Here is a 19,792-nt window from a genome sequence, read left to right on the forward strand (position 1 = left end):
AATACCGGGCATTTTCACCCCCTTCCTGCCCAGGCCAACCTTCAGCGCTGTCACGCTTTGAATGACAATTGCGCGGTCATGTAACACTGTACACATGTGACATTTTGATCATTTTTTTTCCACAAATAGAGCTTTCTTTTGGTGGTATTTGATCACCTCTGCGTTTTTTTATTTTTTGCGCTATAAACAAAAAAAAGAGCAACAATTTTGAAAAAAAACAAAAAAAAAACACAATATTTTGTACTTTTTGCTATAATAAATATCCAATTAAAAAAAAAATCATCTTTCTTCCTCAGTTTAGGCCGATATGTATTCTTCTGCATATTTTTGGGGAAAAAAACAAACAAAATCGCAATAAGTGTATATTGATTGGTTTGCGCAAATGGTTATAGCGTCTACAGCGTCTATGGCATTTTTATTTTATTTTTTAAATTTCACTAGTAATGGGGGCGATCTGCGATTTTTGTCAGGACTGCGACATTGCGGCGGAGAGATCGGACACTTTTGACCCTATTTTGGTACCATTCACATTTATAGAGCGATCAGAGCTATAAAAATGCACTGATTACCGTGTAACTGTCACTGGCAGGGAAGGGGTTGACACTAGGGGGCGATCAAGGGGTTAAATGTGTTACCTAGGGAGTGATTCTAACTGTGGGGCGGAGGTGACTGACTGGGAGAGGTGACTGATCGGTGTTCCTCTGTGCTGGGAACATACAATCGGTCTCCTCTCCCCTGACAGGACGTGGACACACACAGATCCACGTCCCTGCTCTGTGACCGGACATCGCGGCTGCCAGGCACCAGGTGCATCGGTTCCTGAGTGACGTGGCGGGGGCGCACGCCCCCTAGTGGCAGGGAAGCCGAGGGCTTCATATGGAGGTTGCCCAGGATGAGAAGGCCACCTTGCGGCCGTCATTTGACTAAACGTGGGATGGGAAGAGGTTAAAGAGGAACTGCAGTCTGCTCACATGTGTGATCAAAACATCTTTGCCATTCTGAAGCTTCCCTCCAGCCACTTTGCATATTTTTTTATATATACTGTGATTTCTGTGCTCGCCGAATAGGCTGCAGAAATCTCCCTCCGCTGAGTCTGGCTGCAGCCATTTTAACTGTGGGCAGCTGAAGCTGCTGCCTGTTCACTTCCTGGATTTACACGGAGGCACACCCCCAGCTCTGCAGCTCTCATTGGCACTCTTATGACACACCCCCCCTCCCTTCATGGCTCTGTGAAAGAGAGAGCTGTGCATGATGTCATAAGCCTAGCCCAGTGATGGCAGAACCTCGGCACTCCAGATATTTTAGAACTACATTTCCCATGATGCTCCTGCACTCTGCAGTGTAGCTGAGCATCATGGGAAATGTAGTTTTTGGAGTGCCAAGGTTCACCATCACTGGCCCAGGCTAATGACCAGACAGGAAACAGGAAGTGGGCTGTATGTGGACAGGATTTACTGGCAAAAAAAAAAAGTTTTTCTATCCAAAGTTAAAACAATAACAAGGGCAAGAAGATTTATTAGGTGAAAAAAATGACTGAAGTTCCTCTTTAAGGTAAATATCTAGTCAAATGCAAAATCTGCATAGGTGTCCCGGTCCTGACGATGATAGAAAATCACGGCTGCTGGAGGAGATCACTGGAGTCTAGGGCTGCCAATGTCCGGGGATTCACCCAGACAGTCCAGGTTTAGAATCATGTGTCCGGGTTTCAAGCTGCCTGAAACCCAGACACGTTATTCGGACCAGACTATGGCCTCCCAGCAGGGTTGCTGGCTGCAGCTGTCTAAGCTGAGAGTGTCTGTTACATGCTCTTTCACACTGCCAACACTAACAATCCCCCCCTCCCACATACAGACGGGAGAGGAGAGAGGGCTCGATATGCGCATCTTCCTCCCCCCTGCCCCTCTTTGTCTGCCCCACACTCCAATCCCCGGTGATGTGCCTCAGAAAAAGAAAGTGGGGATGGAAATTTGAAGTCCAGCAGCCTCAGATACATCTGAATGAGAGGTTCTGACTGCCAAGGGGTGAGTGAGCTCACCATCCATCCCTGCCCGTGAATGAAGTCTCCCCCCTTCTCTCTCCTGCCTCTGAGTGAGTACACTAAGGTAAGTCAGGGTTCTCAGAGCACCCTTTACATCAGAGTTCCCCTTTACACCAAAGGGCACAATGTTCCGCCTTACATCAGAATCCACAGAGTTCCCCCTTACATCAGAGTCCTCTCCATACATCAGATTTCTTAGTGTTCCCCCTTAAATCAAGGTTCCCAGACCATCCCTTATGTTAGAGTCCCCCCTTACTGTGTAAGGGAACTGTTTCAGTTCAGATGTAAAGGGGAACTCTGTGGACTCTGATGTAAAGGGGAACTCTGCGGACTCTGATGTAAAGGGGAACTCTGTGGACCCTGATGTAAAGGGGAACTCTGTGGACTCTGATGTAAAGGGGAACTCTGTGGACTCTGATGTAAAGGGGAACTCTGTGGACTCTGATGTAAAGGGGAACTCTGCGGACTCTGATGTAAAGGGGAACTCTGCGGACTCTGATGTAAAGGGGAACTCTGTGGACCCTGATGTAAAGGGGAACTCTGTGGACTCTGATGTAAAGGGGAACTCTGTGGACTCTGATGTAAAGGGGAACTCTGTGGACTCTGATGTAAAGGGGAACTCTGCGGACTCTGATGTAAAGGGGAACTCTGTGGACCCTGATGTAAAGGGGAACTCTGCGGACTCTGATGTAAAGGGGAACTCTGCGGACCCTGATGTAAAGGGGAACTCTGTGGACCCTGATGTAAAGGGGAACTCTGCGGACTCTGATGTAAAGGGGAACTCTGTGGACCCTGATGTAAAGGGGAACTCTGTGGACCCTGATGTAAAGGGGAACTCTGCGGACTCTGATGTAAAGGGGAACTCTGTGGACCCTGATGTAAAGGGGAACTCTGTGGACTCTGATGTAAAGGGGAACTCTGTGGACTCTGATGTAAAGGGGAACTCTGTGGACTCTGATGTAAAGGGGAACTCTTGTGATTAACTTCATATGATTAGAAATGTTATTTAATTGCAAAATATATGTATAGTTTTTTTTATATCGTGGGGGGGGGGGGGGGGTTTGCCCCCTTTTCATAGAAGGAATGTACTGGCACTTTGACTGGGCGATTTACTATCCAATTGTTTTTAATAAATACACCCCTGTGGTGTCTTCATTTTAGATGTAACTGAACTAATCCTGATTCCTGGACAATCCAATGGACCCGGTTACAACAATTTATATTAAACTCAAACAGAAACATTGCTACTTTGTATTACCTCTTTATCAACAATGACTTTATGTGACCGGAGATAATATTAAAGCTAATTCCGTATTAATATAATAGGAAATGAAACTGGATCTAAATCCAAAAACAAACATTTATTGTATTGCAGTTTACCAATCCTTAAAGCGCAACGGAGAAAAACCCTGCGATGGACACCCTGACCAACGATGCAAGGTAGGGTTGCATCGATACCGTTCTTTTGTTATCGGCAAGTACGAGTACCGTTATTTTTGGTCAAGTACTCACCAATACTTTTTGGTTAAGTACGTGCCGATACCGAGTACCGATACTTTTGGTCAAGTACTCACCAATACCGAGTACCGATACTTTTGGTCAAGTACTCACCAATACCGAGTACCGATAGTTTTGGCCAAGTACTCACCAATACCGAGTACCGATAGTTTTGGCCAAGTACTCACCAATACCGAGTACCGATAGTTTTGGCCAAGTACTCACCAATACCGAGTACCGATAGTTTTGGCCAAGTACTCACCAATACCGAGTACCGATAGTTTTGGCCAAGTACTCACCAATACCGAGTACCGATAGTTTTGGCCAAGTACTCACCAATACCGAGTACCGATAGTTTTGGCCAAGTACTCACCAATACCAAGTACCGATACTTTTGGTCAAGTACTCACCAATACCGAGTACTGATAGTTTTGGCCAAGTACTCACCAATACCGAGTACCGATAGTTTTGGCCAAGTACTCACCAATACCGAGTACCGATAGTTTTGGCCAAGTACTCACCAATACCGAGTACCGATAGTTTTGGCCAAGTACTCACCAATACCGAGTACCGATAGTTTTGGCCAAGTACTCACCAATACCGAGTACCGATACTTTTGGTCAAATACTCACCAATACCGAGTACAGATACTTTTGGCCAAATACTCACCAATACCGAGTACCGATACCTTTGGTCAAGTACTTGCCAGTACCGAGTACCGATACTTTGCAGTGCGATTTGCATCGATACAAGAAAAAACGGCACAAATCGCACCGCAAAGAATCGCATGAGATTTGGACGAGAATGCGGTGCGATTCCAGTCCAAATTGCATGCGATTTTCCCCCACTGCTCCTGTGTGTGTGTGTGTGTGTGTGTAAAGGGAAAAGCTCCATCTAGTGGGCACTTTAAAAAATGTTAGAACTCACAGTACATATCTGGCCACATGAAAATAATCTACAGAGATGTCCCGATCCGCCGATGATAGCAAATCAGGGCCGCTGGAGGTGCTCACAAGGCTGGAGGAGAAGTTTCCGGGATCCCATAGGTATAGGGCGGAAGTGATATCAGCTTGGAGGGGGGGGGCAGACCACCTCTACATCTCCTCCAGCCCTGTTTGCACCTCCACTGGCCGTGATTTGCTATCATCGGCGGATCGGGACACCTCTGTAGATCATTTTGCATGTGGCCAGATATGCACTGTGAGTTCTAATATTTTTTAAACTGCTCACTAGATGGCGCTTTTCCCTTTCTATACACACACGCACACACACTGGAGTGGTGGTTGAGCCTTTAACCCTTTTTACCGCCAGGTTCATATGTCGTACGGACCAGACAGCGGGGGGGGGGGGGGGGGGGTCACATGCACTCCTGGGAGTGTTTGTATGTCTGACAAGCCAACTGCTGGCTGTACAATGGAATTGATCCAGTGGTTTGGCAGCCACCCTATTGCTTCCAACCCCCCCCCCCCAGTAACAAGCGCCCTCCCACGTGTGTGAGCGCTCCTACCATGTTTGCCAGGGTCCACTTACCCATTTGCGTGTCTGGAACAGGCATGGTGGGTGCGGAGCAGACATGCTTCCGCTCCCCTCCCCTCCCTTTCTTCTTGCTGATTAATATTCTTCCCCAAGTGAAAGGGGGACCCGGAAGTGACGTCATGCATGTCGCTTCCGGGGTCCCCCTTTCACTTTACTCAGGGAAGAATCTTGTGGCAGTGCGATCTGCACTGCATTACATTCATTGGAGGGCAGTTGAGACATCAGGGGTCTTTTAGACTCTGGATGTGTCATTAAAGAGAACCTGTCATCAAAAATCACCACATTTTTTTCAAAGTCCCGCCTCCCGGACTGGCTCCTATGCTGGACATCACACTGGTCCAATTCCAGGAAATTGAAGTAGCGTGACGTCTATCATAGGAGCCGGCCCAGAAGGCAGGACTTTGACAGCATCAGGCATTTCAGATCCAAGATGTGTCACAGTGGGAGATCCTCTCTCTATGTGATGTGGCCGGCTCTACTCCTGATTCTTCCCTGTGATCCCTGTGCAGTGATAGGCTGCATTGATGGGCACTGATGAGGCTGCACTGATCAGCATTTATGAGGCTGTGTTAATGGGCACTTGTAAGGCTGCACTGATGGGCAATGATGAGGCTGCATTGATGGGCACTAATAGGCTACATATGTGGGCCCAGAACTGGCATGGTGGGTACCACTGGGTAGGGGGGGGAGCTGATAGGCTACATTGATGGGCACTGATAAGGCTGCACTGATGGGCAATGATGAGGCTGCATTGATGGGTACTGATAAGGCTGCACTGATGGGCAATGATGAGGCTGCATTGATGGGCACTGATAAGGCTGCATTCATGGGCACTGATAAGGCTGTAATGATGGGCACTGATAGGCTGCATTGATGGGCACTGATAAGGCTGCATTGATGGGCACTGATGAGGCTGTATTGATGGGCACTGATGAGGCTGCACTGATGGGTACTGATAAGGCTGCACTGAAGGGCACTGATGAGGCTGCATTGATGGGCACTAATAGGCTGCGCTGATGGGCACTGATGGGCTGTGCTGATGGACACTGATAAGGCTGCACTGAAGGGCACTGATGAGGCTGCATTGATGGGCACTAATAGGCTGCGCTGATGGGCACTGATGGGCTGTGCTGATGGGCACTGATAAATCTGCATTCATGGGCACTGATGAGGCTGCATTGATGGGCACTGATGAGGCTACGCTGATGGGCACTGATAAGGATGCATTCATGGGCACTGATAAGGCTGAATTCATGGGTACTGGTAAGGCTACATTCATGGGCACTGATAGGCTGCAATGATGGGTACTGATGAGGCTGCATTTATGGGCACAAATAGGCTGCGCTGATGGGCACAGATAAGGCTGAATTCTTGGGCACTAATAAGGCTGCATTCATGGGCACTGATAAGGCTGCATTCATGGGCACTGATAAGACTGCATTCATGGGCAATGATGAGGCTGCGTTGATGGGCACTGATGAGAATGCATTGATGGGCACTGATGAGAATGCATTGATGGGCACTGATGAGACTGCATTGATGGGCACTGGTGAGGCTGCACTGAAGGGCACTGATGAGGCTGCACTGAAGGGCATTGATGAGCCTTCATTGATGGGCAATGATAAGCTGCATTGATGGGCACTGATAAGCCTGCATTGATGGGCACTGATAAGCTGCATTGATGGGCACTAATAAGCCTGCATTGATGGGCACTGATGGGCAATGATGAGGCTGTATTGATGGGCACTGATAGACTGCATTGATGGGCACTGATGAGGCTGTTGGGGGGGCAAATGGTGGCGAGTAACTCTTAAGACATGGCTAGTAGTTCGGGACTTGAAATTTTGAGCCCTGTATTACATTATTATGTTTTGTTTATTTATTTAGGTTGGCTTTCGATCTGCTTTAAAGTTTGCATAGGAGGAAAAAAAAGACTTATGATACATAACAGGGGGAGATTTCCCAGAAACAAATATTCATGATCTATCATGGGAAACCAGGAACAATACCCCATATCAGCCAATGCAAATACTTGAGGGGAATTTCCAGCAAGAAATATTCAAAATCTATGATGGTGAAAACAGACTTACTTACTGACAGGGTCACCAAGTGAAAATAAAGGGGGGGGGGGGGGGAGAAAACTAAGGCAGCCGCCATATCTAAAAATTGCTAAACTGCATTTTTTTGGGCTTTAGACCTGTTTAAATGTTTGCATACTAAAAAAAAACAAAAAAAACATTTATGATCCAAATAGAGGGAAACCAGAAACAAATGCAACACCCCCATATCAGCCAATGAGAAATGTGTGTCTTCTAATTAGATGAAAGCAGAAACTTGATTGGCTGCTCGAAGGTCAATGCAACTCATTAAGCAGGGCCATGATGTTATTAAGGATTGCTCTTAATAAATAAGGCCACGCTTTCCTTTTATTATTAATAAAATAATAATAATTATAATAATAACAAAATAAATCATAATAATAATAAGTAATAATAATAACAAAAGCAATCATAATAATAATGAGTAATCATAATATTAATAATAATAATAATAATAATAACAAAAGCAATAATAATAATAAGTAATCATAAAATAATCATAATAATAATAATAATACTAATAATACATAATCATAATAATACGGATAATAAGTAATAGTAATAATAATATTAACAAAAGCAATCATAATAATAATAATAATAATGAGTAATAATAATAACAAAAGCAATCATAATATTATTAATAATAAGAAGAAGAATTAGAATACTAATAATAAGTAATAATAATAATAACAACAAAAGCAATAATAATAATAATAAGTAATCATAATAATAATCATAATAATAATAATAATAATACGAATAATACTAATAATAAGTAATCATAATAATACTAATAATACTGATAATAAGTAATAATAATAATATTAACAAAAGCAATCATTATAATAATAATAAGAATAAGAAGAATAAGAAGAAGTAATAATAATAACAAAAGCAATCATAATAATAATAAGAAGAAGTAGAAATAATAATAACAACAAAAGCAATAATAATACTACTACTAATAATTTTTATTGAGTTGTTATTATTATTTATTAGAATGAATAAAAATCATTAATAATAAACAAAAATCTCTCTAAATAAACAGACCTCCAAAATGTGCCAACACCCCCCTCCTCCCCCCACACCTTTGCCCCCATCCCCCACCCTTACCTGCAGATTAATGGTGGAGGAGACGGTGGCTTTAGGACAGAGGTGTCTTCTCGGTGATCGGTGATGAGATGTGTTTCTGATCTGGGTGCAAATCTCTGCACTATGCTAAGACTGGAGAGATCTGTGTCTTCCTAGAGTGTGAGATCCTCTTCCGGGATGTCTCTCTGATTCCCAGCATTGTATTCTATAGTGTTATATTCTATCCTTTATTATTATTATATATTATTCTATATTATCATTTATTATTGTTCTATAATATTAATCTCGCTGTCGCATTTCTGTTTATTACATTTTCAATAATGTGATCTCTCCCGCCCTGTGTAATGTATCATATTATAAGTATTGGTAATGTTCTATTGATTATCATATGATTGGTATCAGTCTTGTTCTATTGATTATCATATGATTGGTATCAGTCCTGTTCTATTGATTATCATATGTGTGTATCCAATTATTGGTATCAGTTATCATATGTGTCATATGATTGGTATCAGTTCTGCTCTATTGAATATCATATGTGTGTATCCAATTATTGGTATCAGTCCTGTTCTATTGATTATCATATGTGTATCCTCTTATTAGTATGACTTCTATTGATTATCATATGTGTATCCTCTTATTAGTATGACTTCTATTGATTATCATATGTGTATCCAATTATTGGTATCAGTTCTGTTCTATTGATTATCAGATGTGTATCCAATTATCGGTATCCGTTCTGTTCTATTGATTATCAGATGTGTATCCAATTATCGGTATCCGTTCTGTTCTATTGATTATCAGATGTGTATCCAATTATCAGTATCCGTTCTGTTCTATTGATTATCATATGTGTATCCAATTATCGGTATCCGTTCTGTTCTATTGATTATCATATGTGTATCCAATTATTGGTATCACTTCTATTGATTATCAAATGTGTATCCTATTATTGGTATCAGTTCTGTTCTATTGATTATCATATGTGTATGATATTTTAAGTATCACTTCTATTGATATATTCTTTATTAAAAATTATTATTATTAATATATATATATATATATATATATATATATTTTGCAGTTGACGACAGCGGAGCGTCTGAGGGTTTTCGTTATTTGCATAAGTTTCTATGAGATCACAGTGCATGTCCTAACGCCGTCATGGACATCGCGGTACAGTATGTGTGTTGTTGTCGGGCTAACTTGCAAGCGGCATGTGTGTAAATCAATGACTATATCGCGTTGAATAGGACGATGTATCTCTCCCCTCCCCCCCATCCCACCGTCCCCAACCCCTCCACCCCCACACTGTGAGCGGCACACGCCGTATAGGGCCGCCGCGTCTACGGGTGATGCTGTCCGCGGTGCGGTGTTGTGTCTGCCGGCATGCATGTGTTGATGCTGCTGGTGCTGTTGCTGGCTGCTGTCATGTCTCAGTTGAGTCTTCTATGTGGTCCTCCTTGCAGACATCCTCCTCGTTCTTCCTGGAAGCGGCGCCTCTCTTTTTTTTTTTTTTCTTCCCCCCACCCCCCCTTTTTTTATATCCTCAGCTGCAGGAATGGAGGTTGCCCGGCGGCAGACACAAAGCTCGTCACCCTCGCAGAGCCCAGCCTGGTGCTGCGCTGTGCTTCGCTGCAGAAGTCCTGGATGCTCATCGTGGCCGTCTCATAGAGAAATAGCCGGCTTTCGCTGCTTCCCCTTGTGTCACACCATCCATCCCTCCCCAACCCCCCCCACCACCACCGCCGCCACCGCCGCTCATCACCACCACCACCACCTTTCTCCAATTCCCATTCTCTCTATCCTGCAGCCTGATTTGTTGCTGGGCTTTCTCTCTCCGCGTCTTTCTCATTTTCACCCCCCCCCTCCTCCCTTCCTAAAACCTCCTATTTATCCCCCCCCCTTACACTGGATTTCAGGGACACCCATCTCCTATGGATGGTCCCTCCTTGTCATGAAAGGAGGGGATGGAGAGGGGGGGGGGGGGTCTGTTATGGTTCATGAGATGGATTGCTGATGCTGTGTACCTGGCTCTTATTGCCACCATGGAGAGGGGGGGGGCTCATCTCCGCAGTGTCAGATGAATTAAACACTAGGCATGGAGAGGAGAGAGAGCAGCCCACACCCCTGCCATTGATGAACACAGGTCCCTCTGTGTATAGGGCTCTGCACGTTGCAGGATTCCATTAGCATTAATTAGGAGGTTTCCTGGCGAAGGTTAGTTGGCTTGCTGGTCAGGTTTGGAGAGAGAGAGAGAGAGAGAGAGAGAGAGAGAGAGAGAGAGAGAGAGAGAGAGAGAGAGAGAGAGATGCATTGCCCCCCATCCCCCCCCCCCTTGATGATTGCTTCTTGGAAGTAGGAAAAGAGAAGGGGACTGATCCCTCTTCTTGGGCTGTGTCTTCAGCCTTATCAAAGGCGAGCGATCAATTATTGAGGCGCAGGCGATCGACAGATCCGTGTTTGTGAACCTAATTACAAGGGAACTTTATTACAACCCAAATACGGTACCTACTTTTCCAGTTACATTGTGGAATCTCGCCCCCCCCCCCAGAGCCAGCCGGGTTATCTGTATCCTGATCCCTCACGTTCCCGTTATTACTTTTAACACTGAAAAGCCCAAATTAACACTTTGCACACCGGTATGTAGCCTTAATTCTAGTAAGAGTTTGCATTAAAAAAAAAAAACGTTCAAAGTGATCCCTCTCTGGCCAACTCCCTCAAAATGATCCCTCTCTGGCCAACTCCCTCAAAATGATCCCTCTCTGGCCGACTCCCTCAAAATGATCCCTCTCTGGCCGACTCTCTCAAAATGAACCCTCTGTGGCCAACTCCGTCAGAATGATCCCTCTCTGGCCGACTCCCTCAAAATTATCCCTCTCTGACCAACTCCATCAAAATGATCCCCCTCTTGCCAGCTCTCTCAAAATGATCCATCTCTGGCCAACTCCCTCAAAATGATCCCTCTCTGGCCAACTCCCTCAAAATGTTCCCTCTCTGTCCAATTCCCTTAAAATGATCCCTCTCTGGTCAACTCCCTTAAAATGATCCCTCTCTGGCCAGCTCTCTCAAAATGATCCCTCTCTGGTCAACTCCCTTAAAATGATCCCCCTCTTGCCAGCTCTCTCAAAATGATCCATCTCTGGCCAACTCCCTCAAAATGATCCCTCTCTGGCCAACTCCCTCAAAATGTTCCCTCTCTGTACAATTCCCTTAAAATGATCCCTCTCTGGTCAACTCCTTTAAAATGATCCCTCTCTGGCCAGCTCCATCAAAATGATCCCTCTCTGGCCAACTCCCTCAAAATTATTCCTCTCTGGCCAACTCCCTCAAAAATGATCCCTCTCTGGCCAACTCCCTCAAAATGATCCCTCTCTGGCCAACTCCCTCAAAAATGATCCCTCTCTGGCCAACTCCCTCAAAATGATCCCTCTCTGGCCAACTCCCTCAAAATGATCCCACTCTGGCCAACTCCCTCAAAATGATCCCTCTCTGGCCAACTGTGGCAAAATTATCCCTATCTGGCCAAGTGCATCAACATGATTCCTCTCTTGCCAACTGTGTCGAAGTTATCCCTCTCTTTACACATTGGTATAAAGCCTTATTTTCAGTAAACCTTTGCATAAAAAAATGGACCTTTGGCTTTCATGTATTGCATTACATATTCAAATTAGCCAACTGTGTCAAAGTGATCCCTCTCTGACCTTATGCATCAAAGTGATCCCTCTCTGGCCAACTCCATAAAAAATTATCCCTCTCTTGGCCAACTCCCTCAAAGTGATCCCTCTCTGGCCAACTCCCTCAAAATGATCCCTCTCTGGCCAACTCCCTCAAAATTATCCCTCTCTGGCCAACTCCCTCAAAATGATTACTCTCTGGCCAACTCTCTCAAAATTATCCCTCTTTGGCCAACTCCCTCAAAATAATTCCTCTCTGGCCAACCCTCACAAAATGATCCCTCTCTGGCCAACTCCCTCAAGTTGATCTCTCTCTGGCCAGCTCCATCAAAATGATCCCTCTCTGGTCAACTCCGTCAAAATGATCCCTCTTTGGCCAACTCTGTCAAAATGATCCCTCTCTGGCCAACTCCGTCAAAATGATCCATCTCTGACCAACTGCGTCAAAGTGATCCATCTCTGACCAACTGGGTCAAAATGATCCATCTCTGGCCAACTGTGTCAAAGTGATCCATCTCTGACCAACTGTGTCAAAGTGATCCATCTCTGGCTAACTGTGTCAAAGTGATCCATCTCTGGCTAACTGTGTCAAAGCGATCCCTCTCTGACCAACTGTGTCAAAGTGATCCTTCTCTGGCCAACTCCGTCAAAATGATCCATCTCTGACCAACTGCGTCAAAGTGATCCATCTCTGACCAACTGTGTCAAAGTGATCCATCTCTGGCTAACTGTGTCAAAGTGATCCATCTCTGGCTAACTGTGTCAAAGTGATCCATCTCTGGCTAACTGTGTCAAAGCGATCCCTCTCTGACCAACTGTGTCAAAGTGATCCCTCTCTGGCCAACTCCGTCAAAATGATCCATCTCTGACCAACTGGGTCAAAGTGATCCGTCTCTGACCAACTGGGTCAAAGTGATCCATCTCTGACCAACTGCGTCAAAGTGATCCATCTCTGACCAACTGGGTCAAAATGATCCATCTCTGGCCAACTGTGTCAAAGTGATCCATCTCTGACCAACTGTGTCAAAGTGATCCATCTCTGGCTAACTGTGTCAAAGTGATCCATCTCTGGCTAACTGTGTCAAAGCGATCCCTCTCTGACCAACTGTGTCAAAGTGATCCCTCTCTGGCCAACTCCGTCAAAATGATCCATCTCTGACCAACTGCGTCAAAGTGATCCATCTCTGACCAACTGTGTCAAAGTGATCCATCTCTGACCAACTGTGTCAAAGTGATCCATCTCTGGCTAACTGTGTCAAAGTGATCCATCTCTGGCTAACTGTGTCAAAGTGATCCATCTCTGGCTAACTGTGTCAAAGTGATCCCTCTCTGACCAACTGCGTCAAAGTGATCCATCTCTGGCTAACTGTGTCAAAGTGATCCCTCTCTGACCAACTGCGTCAAAGTGATCCATCTCTGGCTAACTGTGTCAAAGTGATCCCTCTCTGACCAACTGTGTCAAAGTGATCCCTCTCTGGCCCACTTCATCAAAGTAATCCTTCTCCCTCTGGACAGTCCCTACTGTACTCTGCAAAATGTCACTTACTTGCTTATAGCATAATGTATTGCTTTTGTTGCCCCCAGTGCATGCCATATGTCGGCAGCAGTGGGGGGTTTTACACACACCAGCCGAAAACATGCGTAAATCTGACTAGCCGACTGTCAGATGGAAGCAACTTGGCAGCTTAACAGCTGTCAGGCTGAGTCCATACACCCAGCAACAATGCTCCCGCCATCTCTCTCAGGCTCTGTGTCTCCATCAGTGGACCCAGGACCAGCATGGCTGGTGCCACCAGGCAGAGGAGAGGAAGATCAGTGAATGTCCATTCACCGATCTTCCCTTTCCTTTTTAGGAACCCTGGTACAACTTTTATAATGTCACTTCTGGTTTCTGGTGTCGTTTTGACTGACCGGTGCATAAGCTTCACTCGAGGGCAGGTGAGACATGAGGGGTCAACAAGACACATAATGTCTCATTAAAGAAAACCTGTCGCAAAAAAAGAAATCACATCCCCAATATTATGAAAAATACAATTTTAGTTAAAAAAAAAAAAAAACATATCTAAAGAAAATAGAGTTTGGACTTTACTGGTACAAAGAGGACAACCACATGAATAGTATAAAAAATACCAAAAAGTTTATTACAAATATAAAAACACATTTAGAATAAAATATTCCACATTTTGGTCCCATAGAATTGGAACTGGCAGAACAAGCTATTCAGTTCCCATACTGTTCATAGTTACACCAAGAGATTAAAAAGGTCGACGTGTTTCGCAATCCTTGCTTCCTCAGGACCTTGTATTCTTGGATATAACGGTGAGTAGCCTGGCTAAACTGTATACATAATAAGTACTTATTCTTTTCTATAAATTAGGACTGTGGAAATTAAAGATTAATCCCTTGATTAATCTATACATTTTTTTTTTTTGATCGGTACACACCTCTCCGCCAGCTTCCGGGTTTTCAGGGAGTTCCGTTGGAGATCCGGATGACGCCACGGACATGGACGTCACCGGACTCCTCCCCCCTTCCCCAAGTGCCTCCTCTGCTAACGAAAGGAAAGGGGGAGGAGTCCCGTGACGTTGAAGTTCTGATTGAACGTAACGCATACGGGGGGAGGAGCTACACATGACTTCACCCGCTGCTGGCCTACGGAACTAACAGGATTGTCGGCTTTACATGCCGTGTTTTTATCATCTTTATGTGAGTAGTTTGTGTTTTGAACACAAAAATGAAATCTTATACTCAAGCGGTGAGCACTTCGATCTTTTCTTTCTACCCATGACCCGGCGTCCTTGCTGAGGTCTAAGGAGACGTGAGGGAAGTTTATGGCCCGTGTAAACCCTTTTGATACCCGCTTGTATGATCACCTGTTTGCACAGGGGTCCATGCCATAAGGTGAGTGGGATTAGTTAGACCGGAGGTGGAGGGATTGTCGTGCTACTGTGGAAAAAAATAATCACTTACGTCAGTGCTATAGTTTGAATTTAAAACATATTTGTGTGCATTGTGAAGTTAAAGTGGTGTTGCACAGAAAAAAATAAAAATAAAATAAAAACATTTGTAATTTCTTTTTTTTTCTTAACTCACCTCTAAATGCCTGTTGCTAGGGCGTCCCTCGTAGTCTGCCTCCTTCAGTGCCTGGGCTGGAGACATCACTTCCCCTCGGCGCAGGAAGTGGTTAGCTCTGCCTCCTCCCTCCTGTCAGTCATCTGGGACACGTGACAGGTCCCAGATGACTGCGCGGCGCCGCTCGTGCATGCGCAGTGGGGGCCCACAGCCGGTTGCCCACAGTTGAAATTCGGGCGCTGCCAAGTGGGGGGGGGGGGGGGGTACGAGCGGGGCTTCGATCCCCCCACATCGCTGGACCCTGGAACCGGTAAGTGTCTGATTATTAAAAGTCAGCAGCTGCAGTATTTGTCGCTGCTGACTTAAAATTTTTATTTTTTTTATGGAAACTCCTCTTTAAGTCATGGATTGTGGAAACTAACTAGTATTGTAGATAGTGTATACCACATTTACCACTGACTAATGCAGAGTTGCAATGCAAGGAGATCAGCTAAAAGTAGTTGGACCTGTATGTGCGTTATAATTAATCGAAATTAGTCAATTAATCGATAAAAAAAATTAAATAATTGATTAACCACTTAAGGTCCACCTCACGCCGATGTACGTCGGCAGAATGGCACGGCTGGGCACAAGCACGTACCTGTACATTGCTTTTTAAGTGCCCAGCTGTGGGTCGGGAGCGCGCCGCCGGTGGCTCGCTCCTGACCCGGTCCTGAGCTCCGTGACAGTGGCCGCGGGACCAGCAGACCTGATCGCCGCTGGTGTCCCGCGATCGGGTCACAGAGCTGAAGAACGAGGAGAGGTCTGTGTAAACAAACCTCTTCCTGTGCTTCCTACCGAGGCTGTCACTGATCGTCTGTTCCCTTTTATAGGGAAAGACGATCAGTGACGTCACATGCCAGGCCACGCCTCCCCCCCCAAATAAAAAAATACATAACGTCATACATAACACTTACACTAGTGGTTAACCCCTTCACTGCCAGTGTCATTTACACAGGAATCAGTGCATTTAAACAGCACTGATTGCTGTATAAATGACAATGGTCCCAAAAATGTTTAGGTCCGATGTGTCCGCCATAATGTCGCAGTCACAATAAAAATCACTGATCGCCACTATTACTAGTAAAAAAAAATAATAATAATAAAAATGCTATAAAACTATCCCCTATTTTGTAAACGCTATAAATTTTGCGCAAACCAATCAATAATCGCTAATTGCGATTTTTTTTTACAAAAAATATGTAGAATACGTATCGGCCTAAACTGAGGGAAAAAAAAGTTTTTTTATATATTTTTTGGGGATATTTATTATAGCAAAAAGTAAAAAATATTGCATTTTTTTTTAAAAATTGTCGCTCTATTTTTGTTTATAGCGCAAAAAATAAAAACCGCAGTGGTGATCAAATACCACCAAAAGGAAGCTCTATTTGCAAAGGTTTAGGAGCGTGTCTATGGGAATGTTTGACCATTCTTCCAGAAGTTAAATGTGGCAGTAAGAGCTTCTGATGGCGTCACGTTAGATGACAAAACGTGTAAGTCTGGAACGCACATTGCACTACGTCACGTCCTGGTGGAACGCACGCTGACTCTGCTGGGGATCTCGTGGCATCCATCGCCTCCGTCTGTCATTTGCGGTGGTTCGCAAAGGTTTAGGAGCGTGTCTATGGGAATGTTTGACCATTCTTCCAGGAGTTAAATGTGGTAGTAAGAGATTCTGATAACTTTACATTAGGTGACGAAACGTGTAAGGCTGGAACGCACATTGCACTACGTCACGTCCTGGTGGAACGTAAACGATGACTCTGCTGGGGATCTCGCGGCATCCATCGCCTCCGTCTGTCATTTGCGTTGGTTTGCAAAGGTTTAGGAGCGTGTCTATGGGAATGTTTGACCATTCTTCCAGAAGTTAAATGTGGTAGTAAAAAATTAAAACCGCAGTGGTGATCAAATACCACCAAAAGGAAGCTCTATTTGTGGGAAAAAAAGGATGCCAATTTTGTTTGGGAGCCACGTCGCACGACCGCGCAATTGTCAGTTAAAGCGACGCAGTGCTGAATCGCAAAAAGGGGCTTGGTCCTTTGGCTGCAAATTGGTCCGGGGCTTAAGTGGTTAATCGAACACGAACATTTTAATCAGTAATAGCCCTAATATAAATATACTGTAAATCATAACAATAATAGAGCAAATATCAATATTTTAATGCTGATGTATGGGCAGGATAATACAACTTACATGAGAGAAGAGAACAGAATTGGGACTTTAAATGAAGCACACATCAGTAAGAGAATAAGTCAAGTGACTGCAATGAATGTTTATTTTGTATAGTCCATGATATGTCATACAAACATTTTGGGCATCAACCTCTAAAATGCTCTGGACATACAGCCTCCATACAATGAGTCATGGACTAATATTTCAACAGTAATTTACAGTTCAGAAAGCATTCTCATAAAACACAAGAAACAGTATACATGTACCGTATTTTTCGGACGATAAGGCGCACCGGATTATAAGGCGCACTAGCAACGACCGGCTGATATAATGGATATTTCCATATATAAGGCGCATCGGACTATAAGGCGCACTGGATTATAAGGCGCATTTAATGAAACACAACTCGGATGCGGTACTGTAAGTCAAATTTTATTCAACTCTTTAGCAATAACCATAAAATGGTCTATAACAATAACTCTTAACACTGTTCAATTGAATACAAAACCAGACACTCACTTTTTCACTTTATTCTTCAATAACTCTTAACACTGTTCAGTTACCGGTGAATACCGTACAAAACCAGACACTCACTTTTTCACTTTATTCTTCTCCCGCAAATCCATCAAATTCTTCATCTTCAGTGTCTGAGTTTAACAATTGGGCAATTTCGGCATCAAGCACGCCCGTATCCCTCTCATCATTCTCATCAGTATCCGAGTCAGTCTCGTTGCTGTCATCGGTACCAGTACTTAGCTGTTCAGTGATAATTCCGGACTTCTTGAAAGCTCGGATTACACTGGTGACTGATACCTTCGCCCAGGCATCCACGATCCACTGGCAGATAGTGGCGTAACTCGCCCGGCGTTGCCTCCCTGTGTTGGTGAATGTGTGTTCGCCTTCTGTCATCCAATGCTCCCACGCAGCTCGCAATTTAACTTTAAATGACCTGTTGACACCTATATCTAGTGGCTGCAGTTCTTTGGTTAATCCACCCGGAATGATGGCAAGCACCGAATTAGTTTTCTTCACTTGGGCTTTGACAGTATCTGTCAGATGGGCGCGCATGGAGTCACAGACCAATAGGGATGGAGATTCGTGGAAAAAGCCACCCGGTCTCTTGACGTAAACCTCTCTCAGCCACTCACTCATCTTCTCCTCGTCCATCCAGCCCTTCGGGTTAGCCTTGATGATGATGCCAACCGGAAACTTTTCTTTTGGCAGAGTCTTCCTCTTGAAAATTACCATGGGTGGTAGTTTCTGGCCATTAGCCTGGCAACCGAGAACTACAGTGAAGGATGACTTCTCGTTTCCTGTAGTGCTTATAGATACCGTACTGGTCCCTGTTCTCTCGACAGTACGGTTTACAGGGATATCAAAGGTAAGGGGGACCTCGTCCATGTTGGTGATGTGCTCTGGTCGGATTTTCTGTTCATTGATCTTGTTCTTGCAGTAGGTATGGAAAATGGCCAGCTTTTCTTCGTAATCCTTTGGCAGTTGCTGTGACATAGTGGTTCTTGTGCGGATAGAGAGATTCCGCCTTTTCATGAAACGGAAGCACCAAGAGGGACCTCCTCGAAAGTCGTTGATCTCCATGTCGCGTGCGATCGCTGTTGCTTTGAGTCGAATAGAGACAGTAGAGACACTTCTACCTGCGGTTCTCTGTTCAATAACCCACTGTTCAATTTTGTCCTCCAACTGTGGCCATCTTGCTTTGTTTCCTCGGAAACTCAGTTTGGTCTTCTTTACCTGGCGCAGGGCATCTTCTTGCTTCCTCCACTTCCGTACCATTGATTCATTAATGTTGAATTCTCTCGCAGCTACTCTATTTCCATGCTCTACTGCATGACTGATAGCCTTCAGTTTGAAATCCGCTTCGTAAGCATGTCTCTTAACAGGAGCCATTTTTGGGGCAGCGGGTATACCGTAGAAAATGAACGAATGAATGCGCACACCTCCTGACTAAGATGGCCGTAATGCCCACGAAGCTGCACTGCTTGGATTGGGCATTACGGCCATCTTAGTCAGGAGGTGTGCGCATTCATTCGTTCATTTTCTACGGTATACCCGCTGCCCCAAAAATGGCTCCTGTTAAGAGACATGCTTACGAAACGGATTTCAAACTCATCGCTATCAGTCACGCAGTAGAACAACCTGAGAGAGGTTTACGGTACATCGGTTTACGGTAAGAGACCGGGTGGCTTTTTCCACGAATCTCCATCCCTATTGATCTGTGACTCCATGCGCGCCCATCTGACAGATACTGTTAAAGCCCAAGTGAAGAAAACGAATTCGGTGCTTGCCATCATTCCGGGTGCATTAACCAAAGAACTCCAGCGATGTCAACAGGTCATATATAAGGCGCACCGGATTATAAGGCGCACGGTCGATTTTGTGAGAAAATTTAGGCTTTTACGTGCGCCTTATAGTCCGAAAAATACGGTATGTACGTTATTTTGCTATGGTTGAACCCAAAATGGCCAGGATAACCATGGTAACTAAATAATAAAGAAAACTCGGTTAAAAATGCCTGAATAATAATTAATGAATCAAAAAGGATCATATAA

The 19,792-nt window shown here is 44.5% G+C and overlaps 1 protein-coding gene across 2 annotated transcripts in view; it reads right to left on the reverse strand.

The window, feature by feature from the left end:
- The window catches only part of MINAR1 (membrane integral NOTCH2 associated receptor 1), a 216,338-nt gene extending 206,809 nt beyond the window's left edge, over positions 1-9,529 (reverse strand). For both annotated transcript variants that reach the window (XM_077472429.1, XM_077472428.1), the window contains exon 1: positions 8,287-9,529. The gene's annotated coding sequence lies outside the window, so the exon portion shown is untranslated. The remainder of the gene's footprint in view (positions 1-8,286) is intronic.
- Positions 9,530-19,792: the final 10,263 nt, after the last annotated feature.

Source organism: Lithobates pipiens, unplaced genomic scaffold, assembly GCF_037356315.1.
Source record: "Lithobates pipiens isolate NorthernLeopardFrog02 unplaced genomic scaffold, aLitPip1_a1.2 Scaffold_8, whole genome shotgun sequence".
Classification (NCBI taxonomy): Eukaryota; Metazoa; Chordata; class Amphibia; order Anura; family Ranidae; genus Lithobates; species Lithobates pipiens.